Below are 12,965 nucleotides of genomic sequence, written 5' to 3'. Positions count from 1 at the left end.
TCTGTCGGTTAGGTTTGGGTTGTTTTCTTATTTAATAGAGGGAGTTTTATTAAACATGGACATGGTTAGAACTGGGCCCTTTAACATTGTAACAGTGCACTTGGAGAAAACCTGTCAGGTGATGATGTTTTGTGCTCTGATGAGCTAATAATCAGCTTTCTTTTTCTCAGTTTTGTTCTAAGCAGGCCTGAAAGTTTCGGGAGAACAAATATAAGGGGGGCTTTTCCAGATTACAACTGGCTGAGGAAAAGCTGACCTGTGGGGACCTGATCAGGTTGTAAGTCCCTGTCTAAAATGATTGCAGCGAGTCAATCCAGTCCAAGAGCATAAAGAACTCTTTCCCTAAAAAACAAAAAACAAAACAAAATAAAACAAATGAATGAGCTCACGTTGCTGAGGGTGGAGAATCTGATTATTTGCGCAGGAATCTCCACTATCAGCAATATCTGGTGTGAATGCGTGTGACTGGACTGTGACTGGACTGACGATGTGGACTAAAGGTTGGACTGACTGGACACTGAGATAAAGACTGGACCAAGAGTAGGATGAATAAATGCTGACAAACAATTCACCACGCTGGCAAGAGAAAGGGGATGCTTTGCTTTTGCCATGAGCAGGAGGAGCGCAAGTCTTAATTCTGGGGCTGCTGATTTTGGGTTGCTGATGTTTGCTTTGAGAAAATTCTGTTTTATTGACTGGATGTAGATTATGGTAGTACATTATGTAGTGGGGGGAAATACCAAATGCTAAAGGGGAGAAAATGTTGGATGTTACTCATGTTACTATTAACAAAAGCAGGCCACTGTAGAAGTCAATTAAGTTTGATAGAGGAAAATATTACAAAGACTTGTCCAAGTGACCAAGGTTTTTCCCTTTTAAACAGTAAATCATTAAAAGAGCTGGTACTGGAGGGAGACAGGAGCAAAGTAACGAAAGCATATATATTTCGGGTAAGTCTGATAAAGTAAAATAAAATGTACCATTACATTAAGAGGAGCAGGAAACAAATGGGAGACCAGTCCTGACGGTGGATTACACTAGGACTGAGGACCTGATTGAGCATGTCACCGGCTTCAGTGACAGTAACCTCTGGCTGGACTGGGTGGCTCAAAATGCTAAAGAACAACATGTATCTGATTGTGTTGCCTGTGCTTCAGCTAGACCACGTTTGTTCACGGAGCCCGCACCACTGTATCCAGAGGACAAGTGGGGCTATGACTGCATGTTGCGGATGACTAGAGAAGCGGTGAGCACTGGCAACTGCACTATCTTGTCCAGCTCATTTCCCCTAATTCACAAGCAAACACAAGTAGGACCATTCATGCCCAAACGAAACAACTACACATGCTTTAAATTCTCAACGGATACGGTAAAGTACAAGTTGGGAGAGATTGACCCAAGTTGGTGCTCTGTCACACTCACAGGGAGAACCACAAACAATGTAAGCCAAACAAACACTTTAATTGGACCATGGGCAAGAAGTGGGCTCTATTATTATTGTGGACGTAACACCCTTTTGGTTCGTGCCCATATGGGAAGTGAAGGGACTTGCGCAATGGTGCGACTTGGAGCTCCACTCATGCTAATCGGGAACAAAGTAAAAGCCATACGACAACGCAACACACGCACATTGGCGGCCAGACGTAAGAGACACATTTTGGCAAAGAGAGGGACACAGGGGATACATGCTTATGACCCTAGAATGAACTCGCCTACCTGGACTGACTCAATAGGAGTGCCCAGGGGAGTTCCAGATGAGTATATGTCACACAGTGGAAATTTGTGTTTTTATGTTTTATCAATCTGTGTATTGGTACATAGTGTTGATTTTATTTGCATGATTTTATTGTGATATTTATATTGCATGTTTGTTTATTTATATTTATACTGCATGGTTTTATCCTCATATTTATATTTGTGTTAATGTTGTACCATGTTCCTTTAACCCACTGTGGACTAAACAGATAATTGTAGGCACCTGTGAGGTGGGGGCGTTCCCCAAGGTGGCCTATCAGCCACCAGGTTGACCTGTTAAAGGGGATGGTGAGCGCAGAGACAAAAGGAGAGAGGAGTGACGCACGAAGGGTGAGGAGGCGAAAAAGGAACGCGTGCAACCCCGCACGTGTGTGGAACGAACTGCTGCCTGACTGTGGGGCGCTGCAAGTTGTTCGGCGATCCAGTCCTAACGGCAGGAACGGCAACAGTGGGTGGCGATGGCTGCAATGCACGACAGGGCAGGGATGCCCCTCTGCCTGCATCTGACGGTGAGACGAGGGAGGCCGTGTTCAGGTGTGGAGTGGGGCGGGACCGTGCGGCGACGCGCTGTCAGGAGACAGGTCTGCGATAGGAGCCCCCTCCATGGTCTGTTGCTGACGAGTTTTACCATACTGGAAGAGAAGTTCCTCTCCTGTCTCTTTCATATAAGGACCATTCGCCCATGTGTGGCTGGACTGTGGGATTATGGGACTATGGGAGAGTAATTTTAGTAATATGGAAAACATGTTTTAGCCTTGTTTTAATGGTGTATAGTTTATTTCTGCCCGCAGGGTTTTTAGCGGGTTGCAACACTATTTTTATTGTATAACGGGGAATTTGATCTGTATTTGTGACTCTGGCCTGTGTTTTTTTTTTATCCTGGAAATAAATGGTGTTGGAAGCCAGCTTAGTTTCTGTGCCCTGAGCTGCTGACCCACCCACTCCCCTTTTTCACTTGTATGTATACCAGACGAGGTGGTGGTGAAGATTTAGGTCCACCAGTCCTTAGCGGCTACATATAAACTAGTGGACCAACTAGCTTCAGGATTTGAAAGTATGTTCATATGGATAACTCCAAATAAGAATGTTGATCGCATAAACTACGTCCATTATAATGTGCTGAGACTCTCTAACCTGACCAGAGATGCCATGGAGGGGTTTACAGAACAGTTGGGTCTGACCTCACTGATGGGAGTGCAAAATCGAATGGCCCTAGACATGTTGTTGGTGGAGAAAGGGGGGTGTGTGTGCCATGTTTGGAGCAGTGTGTTGTACCTTTATCCCCAACAACACTGCTCCAGATGGCTCAGTAACCCGAGCTCTGGAGGGGCTGAAAACTCTGTCTAAAACCATGCATGAGCACTCGGGAATTGACAATCCGCTGGACAGCTGAATGACCTCAGTGTTTGGGAAATGGAAGGGGTTTTCATGTCTGCAATGTTTTCTACTGCCACTTTTTAGCGATACTGGTCACCTGCGGTTGTTGTCTCATTCCTTGCGCCACAGGACTGCTGGAAAAGGTAATAACGAGGGCAGTGGACCCCGGAACGGTGGTTCTGGTGGCCATGATGCCATTGATGGACTTAGAAGCGGCCGAATGGGCCGAGGAGTGACACAACACGAAGTGTAGTGACCTTTCTTTTTGAAAGGTCAAGAGAGGGAATGTGGGAATAAAGAAAATACTTTACTGGTACAATATAGCCTTCATCATTAACACTGCATTAAAATGTTTATTAAAGCTACTGGCATTAGACTAAAACTTTTATTAAAGGTGCAGCTATAATCATTGTATACACACATTGCATATTGTGCTCATGAAAGTGTTGATGCTCAGTCTATTCAAGGTCTTAAGCTTCGTTGGGCGCGATGTCCCGATGATCTATTGTGTACGTGACTTGGAGCAGCAGAAGGTTAAACCGCATACACGCTTACAAACACAAATGATTTAAACATAGGCCAGGCCGAGGGCCTGGAATTCATTTAGCTTCTAACTGCATTTGAGCTGCCTAGTAACAAGTGACAGAAGAAGAGTCAAGAAATTGTAAGTCCCCAGGAATCATCTGGAAGGTGAAACAAATTGCCATGTATGGAAGAATGTGACAGAAAGAGGAACGTCTCTGTCTGTTTTTATGCTGATATGGTGATGGTGTATATCTGACCCTGGGTGTGTTTAATAAAATTAAAAGTGTTGCTCACACACATAAAGAACATTGAGATCAAGTAAATTAAGATTAAGTAAAGATTAAGTAAAGTTAATATAAAGGACAGAGCCCAGAACATGATATTGTGAACCAACTTTGAATAATTAAGGGAACAATAGATGCACACAGTAGATTATTGAGGTGTAGCAGAGAGAGGCGTTTTGTTTTCTATCCTTTACAGGAGAAGATTTCAGGACCACAGCGACTACAGGGGTGGCAAGAATCCTGGAAGCCCGAGACCGAACGGAACCAACCAGAGAAAGGGGAACCCGAAAAGAAGCACAGAGCACAGAGAACCATAGTTCCAGAAAATGTGTTGTTTAGGAGATTAAAAGCTCGTTAGACACAGGTTAAATGTGACCATAAAAGTAATGAAGAGTAATGAGAGGGACTTTAGGAATAGTTGCAGGATTTCTATGTTATGTAAATTGCCCAAACACAGTATTCAGGCCGTATATGCTCTACACGTTAAAGGGGGCAAAGAAACCAGGACTAAGTTTTGAAGATGAAACGGGTTAACTCTATAGAGGATGTTTCCAAAGATTGACAAAATAATCTAGGGCCTTTTACCAGAAAAAGCTGATTGTATCTGTTTGGAGTTTACAGTGAGCACTGAGGGAAGTCAGAAGTGGGTTTAAACTGGGATTCTGGGTAAAAAAAGGGGGTGTAGGAAGTAGATTTAGGACATTTCACATTTCACAGGTGCTGTCTTAGAACTTGATTTATTTGTTGTGGATAGAAGTAATTATGACGGAATAATAATGAAACATTGAAAACATACAACCCGTTGAGGGGACAGATAGGGTTGGGCAATTGAAAGGTTTCATTTTGTTTAGCATAATCTCTTTTGTTATATTTTAGCCTTTTAACATGCAGGTAAACTTAATGGGATAAATCAGGAATTATGTCGTGTTTCATAGGAAACACAAAAAGCGGGAGAACTGTCATGTAATTAATATATTCTTAGTGCTTATTTTCTAATTATATTGTTTTATGTACTTTAATAATGAAGGTTTGTAAAGCAAGGCCACTTTTGACTCATAAACTAAGTGCTCAGCCAGACTGAAAAACAGGAAGTTAGTGTAGAAATATACAGACTGAGAGACCTCTTCCCTCTGACCCCTCCCCAAACCCTCCTACCCACCTCGACATACAAACTCTGTGTGGCTTCGTGTTCTGTTGATGTTTACCTGATCGAAATAACTTGAACACAAACACAAAGAGGAAGACCGCATCAGAAGGAAAACACTACAAGTCCCAGCATCCTCTGTGTTTAGGGAGCAGCAGTGAAAGTGAAAGTATTGAGCCTCCGTTCAGAGCAGCAGGAGGAGGAAGGTGGAGCTGAGGCAGGTGAGTGTTAACATGAATATGTTTCTTCTTATGACATAAAATAATTCCACGCTGTTCGTGTCTGTGGGTGAAATGTGAGGCCGGTCGGCTCCTCTGAGCGCTGGTTTCCTGTAAGTAGAGAGGAAGTGAGTTTAGCTGAGCCTCCGTTTAGTGTGAGAGAGCAGGAGGAGAGTGAGAGCTGTGCTGAGGCAGGGTGAGTGTTAACACCGCTCTGACATAACTGTGTCTCTGTGGCGGAAACAACAGGCTCCGTCAGTGGAGGCAAAAATAATCAGACTTTGGTTTTTCAAAGGAAACAACTTTATGTCGGAAGTTCCCGCACGCTCATTGGATAACGATGTGTCAATCTCGAGCTATTAGCCAATGAGCGTGCGGATTCACAGAAAGACCCGCCTTTATCACGGGACTTTTAAAACTACAATGGCGACAGAAACTCCGTGAGTGGAGTTCAGGGTGACGTTATGAAACTGTGACGTTTGAGCCACTTCCTGTTCTCAGTCCCAGCATCCTGATCACCGAGGTTTCTGTTGCTCTGATATCTGATATTGATTAGATTGGTAAACAGGCTGTAGCATAAACATCAAACACAGCTGAAGCAGTTTTTGGATGGTTGGCTTCAAATGATCCGTCGGTTCGAAAAGTAAAAACAATTTAAAAATAGGTGAAGCTGATGCAGGGTGAGTGTTAACACCAGGACTTTAGAGGGAAGAAGAGTCACAGCTCAGCATGTTGTTGACACGTTGTTGTTCAATCGGGGGAGGCTCTCCGTTGAGGAGAAAAGCTTGAATTTGTTTGTATATGGATTATCCATTGTTTATTATTGCTCACCACAAACTATCTGATTGAATAGTTTTCTTATCAGATAGAGAAATAAAACGCGTCGCAAAATGTAAAAGCAAAATTTCCCCGCCTGGGCTGCCTTGCGCCTGATTGTTCTGTAAATAGTTTGAAATGGTTACATAAAAAGCGTCTGAGCCTTGGCTGCATTTTTAGGTAAATATAACTTTGTTGTCTGCAAAACGTTTGTGTATTTTAAAAAATGTACAATTTCTGTTTGCATTTCAAGTTATGAAAATGATTTGTTAAACATGCTTGTGGTTTTTACGTTTTATGGGTGGCTGTAGCTCAGGTGGCAGAGCAGGTCAGCCACTAATCAGAAGGTCGGTGGTTTGATCCCAGGCTGCATCCTGGCTGCATGCCAAATATCCTTGGGCAAGATACTAACCCCGTGTTTGCCTACTGGTGGTGGTCAGAGGGCCCGGTGGCGCCTGTGTCCGGCAGCCTCGCCTCTGTCAGTGCGCCCCAGGGCAGCTGTGGCTACAATGTAGCTTGCTGTCGCCAGTGTGTGAATGTTTGTCTGCATGGGTGAATGACTGAATGTAGTGTAAAGCGCTTTGGGGTCCTATGGACCAGAAAAGCACTATACAAATGCAGGCCATTTACCATTTTACAGTCAAAAATATCACTTTCTACTTGTATTTTAAATTTTGTCTGAATTTAGATAAATTGTGCTGATACAGTTTGTCAAAATGAGAAAATAACAGATTGGCAAGATAAACAGTTTTTAAATGTGAAATACAGAGGCCACATCAAAAGTAGTCAAAAACGGCCAATTACACCCTGGACACCAGCTTTCTGGAGTATTTGAAATAACAGTAATATGAGTGATCCATATGGTCACAAAGAATAGCCACTTGTTTCTGTGCTACCAAAGTTCCCCGGCTTTCATTCAAAATGTGTTTATCGTCAGCACCTGCACATTAAACTACTTAAACATTATAAATGTCTTCAAGCTCACACTGAGGCCTGTGGGGCACAATCAGCCACTGAGACAGTTCACACATTTATATGTGTTTGTATATGAATATTTCATACTTTAAGACTGCCTGTTTATTTAAGGGAGATGAACAAAATACATTGGAATTGTACAAAATAATATCACAGATGACAAATTCAATAGATTTCAAGTAGATGCTTGTGCATTCTTAAAGTCTTATATGTTGAACTGAACTATTTGATCTGTTCAAAGCCTCCCAGTCAGTGCTGTTCTCCATGCCTGTCTGACTGTACATGTTATTAGCACAAACACTTTAAAGGTGATCCTTTAGGACTTCAGCAATAATACAGACAGCAATGTAGTTAGCAATAAAACAGTTTTATTGGGAATTAACTTAAAAAAACAAAAACAAATATCTGTCTCCAAATTCTTGTCACACAGGAAAGAAGCATCAATATCTGATTATCAGACTTCTTTCTTTCTTTTTTTGTTCACATTTTCACATCTTAATTTTTAAGTGAAATGGGCATTTAGAGTTTATACACTATGTATATAAGGTAGTACAGTACAGTGGAACCCCGACTTACAAAATGAATTCATTCCCGAGGGTCTTTCGTAATTGAGTTGCGCGTTTTAAGTGAGGCGATGCTGAACGATAGACTATAGGCTAATTGCTAACTAGAACAACAATTCGTCGTTCAAGTGGAACAGCGAAGCGCAAGTGCGGAAACCAAGGGGTTGTCACATGATTCGGAAGGCATTGTGGGCGTTGTAGGCTCAGCCAATCGAAGCTTTCGTTACTCGGGCATTTTGCCATAACACGGGCAGAAATATTGCCATTCAGTGCCTGAATTTTTCGTGAAATGGGGCATTCGTAAGTCGGGGTTCCACTGTATTTTTGTGTGGTGCGTTTTTCTATTTCTTAGCAAAAGTTGAACAAAGGTATTTAAGTTCACGTAGGATGATTTGTTTTCATTTTCACATGGTCTTACTGAGGTAATGCGAATTGAAACATGCATTCTTTTTTTTTTTTGGCGGGGGGGCTGATGTGCTGGAAAAGCTTGAAAAGGGACCTTGAAAGTGCTTAAAAAGTCCTTGAATTTGACCCTGAAAAAGGCATATGAACCCTGCTCACGGCAAAGCGTGGGACAGACACGCTCGGCTCGCAAGCAATTGAGCTGTTATTACCACCGACAAAGCGCATGTCCCGGTACACAGCTGCCATAACCCCCGCTGTACACTGACTTCATTTACTGAGGTCTTATTTCCTGATGTTCGTATGTGTCATACGTGTTCCAGTCGCCAATTCTGAATTATAACTAACATTAAAAACATGTTTAAGGAGGAGAGAGAGCAAAAAGATTCGACTAACAGCTGATGTTTGGGTTTTTGTTCAATAATCAGCGTGACCTGATAAACGCATAAAAGAAATAACGTTGGTGTTTCCGTCATGTAGTAACTGTTAGGTTTAACTGTACAAAGGTGGTTCGACACTATGAAACACACACAGACTTCATGATGTTCGCCTCATTTTTTTATTGTGAATATTAATCATGAGGGTAAACGGCCCTGTACACCACGGAGCGAGGTCAGCATGTCCACCATATCTTCAGCTCTGAGTTAACCCATCAAACTAATCTAACGCTCATCTACGAATAACTCACGGCTCATAGTCAATATGATTTTACAGAAAATCATCCTTATTGCTGCAACTATTCCAGAGACATGAAAATCTACAGCATAAAGAACACAAAAATATATAGCAGTCTAACGCAACACTTTAACAGAGATGAATGCATCAGTTTGTCACAGATCAAAGTGGAATGAATGTGATTGGTTGAACTGGTGTTCGTGATCTGTGTTTTCTGCATTTTCATCAGCGTAAGAGACTCAGCAGCAGATTATGACAGTTATACTGTCATGGTTGGCTGTGTGGCAGGCGGGCAAGCAGGAGTGGTGGATCCAAAATGCAGGACTCAGACACAGAAGTTCAACTTAAAGCGCAGCTTTATTGCTGGAAAACCTCTTACTAACTAAACTCACCAAAAGACAAACAAAAACGCTGGTGGACTAAAACACTGAAGCAGAAATACTGAGCTGGAGCTGGAGCTGGAGCTGGAACTGGAACTGGAACTGGAGCCAAAACACTGGTAACACGGAGGCAAAACACACACAGCTAGTTGAGGGTACGACGCAACACTGACACAGAGAAACACAGGGTCTAAATACACTGGGAAGTAACGAGGAGAATGAGACACAGAAGGAGAGCACAGCTGGGGGAATGAGAACTGACGAGACAAGCAAAGCAGGACACATTCACATAAGTCACGGACCTTCAAAGTAAAACAGGAAGGATCACACAGAGACGCGAACTTAACACAGTGGAGACAGCAACTAAGAAACACAGACATAAACCATAAGGCAGAGGACTCTAAGAACCGAGAGACACAGAGGGGAACTCAAACATGCAGACACAGACTTACACAGAACAGAGGGGGCATAGAGAAACATGAAGGGCAAGGGATTGAAACTAGAAACCATAGAAACTCACATCAAGTACAATAATACAAAACCCACAAAGAACTAAAACGCTGGGTCAGGAGACCCAGGACCCTGACAGTTACATTGATGAATCACCAAATTAATAAACGCAAGATACAATCAAACCTGTTCCGACAGTTTGAGTTGTGTTCCCTCAGCTGCAGACTCGCTGCTTTTTAAATGTTTGAGAGCGAAGATGAGATAGAGAATCAGCAGCAAAGAGAACAGAGAAAATCAAAATCAGAGTTTTTCTCTGAATTAAAAGGAAACAACAATATATTCTACATGGTGAAACTGATGGTTTCTGGTGTTTGGGTCTGTTTTTCTGTATTCATGCAGATAAAGTGTAAACTCAGATGAATTATACCATCAAATGTTAAAGGAAAATATCAGGATGAGTGTCTGTGAGCTGAGAAGGATGTGAAGCGAGCAGTTTATCCCAGAGCTGAAGCTGCTCTGTGTGCAGAGATGAGCTCAGATTCCTGCTGTGATTGATCAACAGTCACAGAAATGTAGACTTGTAGTTATTACTGCAGTATGGTCACAGCAGATACTGATAAACATGTATTATGAGGATGGATGATCAAGTTTTCTCACTCTCTCCTTTAAATCTCAGTTTTTTCTTCTTCACAGTTTATCTGTTAATTTATTAATGAATAACACTGAAAGAGTTTCTGTTATATTTCCCCTTGAACATCAGCTTATTAGGGCGGCATTAGGAAATAGCCCCCCTCCAAAGAATGAATAAATGAATGATGATAATAATAAAAAGATTAAAAAAGCAGAGCTCAGAGTGGTAGAATGGTCAAACATGGATCCACGGGTGGTTCAACTGCATTTGGTGACGTGACTAAAGCAAATCTTTCAAATAATCCACCATCACGGGATGTTGTCTCCTTTACTACGGTTACTTTACTTGGTCACCGTGTGAATTTCTTTGAAATGAACCAAATTCTTTTATTTGTCGGTTGTTGCATATTTAACCTCTACAGTCAGGAAAGGAGGAGATGAGGCCTCAACAATGTTGGGTTGTAGCTGTGCTTCAGGTTAGAGTGAGTGTCCATGGAATAAATGGTAAGTCAGGTGAACTGGAAACATGACTGTGTTCAAACTTTGTTTTCCTTTTTATAATGGTCTAATCAAAGGTGGACAGAAGTATCTCCACTGTGACTTTTCTGTGTCACCATCAGAGCTTCTGCACAGTGTTTCTGGGGCAGATAACATTGCAGCATTATGGAGACATTATGAAGACAAAAAGAAAAGCGTCTGGGATTTCTTTAAGTTAAACTTAAAGAATCCAGACGCTTTCTTGGACTGTTGGTTTTCAGTGTTGAGTCTCATTCACACACTCCCTCAGACTCTTCACACACACTGATTTGCTGACATAAACACACTCCTGTGTGCTTTCTTGGCTTCACACACACACTGAGGACCATCTACAGACTGTTGAGCTCCGTCTTCTTTGTCTTTGGAGCCGAACTCTGACAAAGTTAGGAACAAAACTTTCTCCAGCGTGTGAACTTTCCTCCTAGACTCAGTCTGAGCAGTCAGACCACATATTTCTAAAGCAGCACATGAGGTGTGGCTCACCACACACACAGGTGAAGCAAACAGCTGCAGTATTAAAAAACTGCTTCCACTGTCTACAAATATATGAACTGAATGTTTCTTTCAGGCTGTAAAAAACCTTATTTATCCTCCATTACAGTCCTGCATTCAGAGCATTACTTCTGTTATATTAGTACATGTATTTTATTCTGATGAACACATGAACTCTGAGCTGGATTGAATCCATTGAATCAGAGTCCAGGACTCAGACTAAACACACTGAATGTGTCCTGAGCTCGGGGCCGTCTGTTCCACCAGTAACTGCTGTCAGAGTCACTGTTAACTGAGTTAGCTTAGCTAGCAGAGCAGCTAGCAGTTAGAGTATGAACTCTGTAAGCAGTCAGCTCGGTCCTGGCACATGGTTACTGACATAAAGCTGCTCTCTGCAGGCCATGTTTGACCTGCTGCTTTGTAGGACTACAGTAATGGAGGATTTGGAGGCTGAACTGGGCTCTGTGACACTTTTTGTAGTGAACTGATGAAAGCTGCGTCTCAGATGGATGTTAGTCCAACACATCAGACACGACCTCTGCAGCTCTCAGTTGATGTGCACATGAATGATTTGTGTTTCCTCTGCAGGGGAAGGTAGAAAGTGTGTGTGAGCTGATGTGAATTGAGCAGCATGGATCAGTGTGAGGACAGAGAGGAGGGAGTCCTCCCTCTAAAAGCACTCTGTGTGGGGGAACATGAGAGCCAGACCAAAGCTCAGAGGTGAGATGACCATCTCTAACTGGTCCATGACTCTTCTCCATGTCACAGCTCAGCACCTCACATCACTGGCTCCATCATTATTCACACTCATCCTGTCTGTGTGTGTTGTTTTAAAAGCCCAGAGCTGTGGGGCGTACCAGGCTCAGCTGGAACAATAACCTGAAACTATCCAGAGCCTGGACCCTGAAACCCAGCTGTGTTTCCTTAAAGAGGCAACGTGTCGAAGGTATTGGTGATGACTTTAAAGGATGTTCTTCTGCTGCTGAGAGGTAATGTGTGTCTAGATGTTGTTCCTGACTCTGTATGTTTGAATAAATCCTCATGTTTAATATCAGCTCAGCTCTTTTCACACATTTCTATGTTGGTGTGTGAAGCGGTGTGTGTTGGAGTGTTTCCACAAACACAGCAGTCAGAGTGGAAAGAGTGGATGTTGTAGGAGGTGTTGTGTAGTGAAGAGGCTGAGTGTCTGTAGGACTCCAGCTGCTCCAGCAGGTGTCTCCTTTGTGCTTTGCTTCAAACACAGTGTAGGGAGGAGCTTCCACTCAGGTGTTTCAGGTATTGCTGGATGGAGGAGGACAAATAGTTTTTCCCTTCAGTGACACTTCAGCAGCTCAATGTTCTGGGAGATGTTTGTCTTTATGAAGGTTTATGGATTCTTGTTCTTACTTTGGTTAAACTGAGCAACACATTTTCCATCTAACATTTAAAGTAAATTTCCAGGTGAATAAAAGATCTGCAGCTGCAGCCTCTGTGATGTTTCACAGTCTGAAAGTAACAATTCAACCAGAGTTCAAACAAAGGCTTAATATACGTGTGTGTTTGATATAATGCCAACAAGTACAATAGGTGTTCTTACAGGTCTTAATCACAGAGGTCTGATAAGTCTGGTGACTTTCACACTCAGCAGTTTTGCTGCCTTTTATTTTATTGGCCTTTTTAAAGCCCTTCAAAGTCTCCCACATTCATACAGAGCTTTTAACACCAAACTCCTTTACAGTCCTTCTCCTCTCACACACGATCAC

At 42.5% G+C, this 12,965-nt stretch overlaps 1 long non-coding RNA gene across 1 annotated transcript; it reads left to right on the top strand.

Moving 5' to 3' along the window:
* Window positions 1-460: 460 nt before the first annotated feature.
* Window positions 461-8,434, top strand: LOC120716461. The gene is made up of 4 exons (XR_005691913.1): window positions 461-472; window positions 4,579-4,588; window positions 6,067-6,073; window positions 6,963-8,434. It is a non-coding gene; the product is annotated as an uncharacterized LOC120716461 (long non-coding RNA).
* Window positions 8,435-12,965: the final 4,531 nt, after the last annotated feature.

This window comes from Simochromis diagramma, unplaced genomic scaffold, assembly GCF_900408965.1.
Source record: "Simochromis diagramma unplaced genomic scaffold, fSimDia1.1 OVJJ01000469.1, whole genome shotgun sequence".
Classification (NCBI taxonomy): domain Eukaryota; kingdom Metazoa; phylum Chordata; class Actinopteri; order Cichliformes; family Cichlidae; genus Simochromis; species Simochromis diagramma.
Note: the sequence above shows the minus strand (reverse complement) of the source record. Positions and strands in the feature narration are given on the sequence as shown.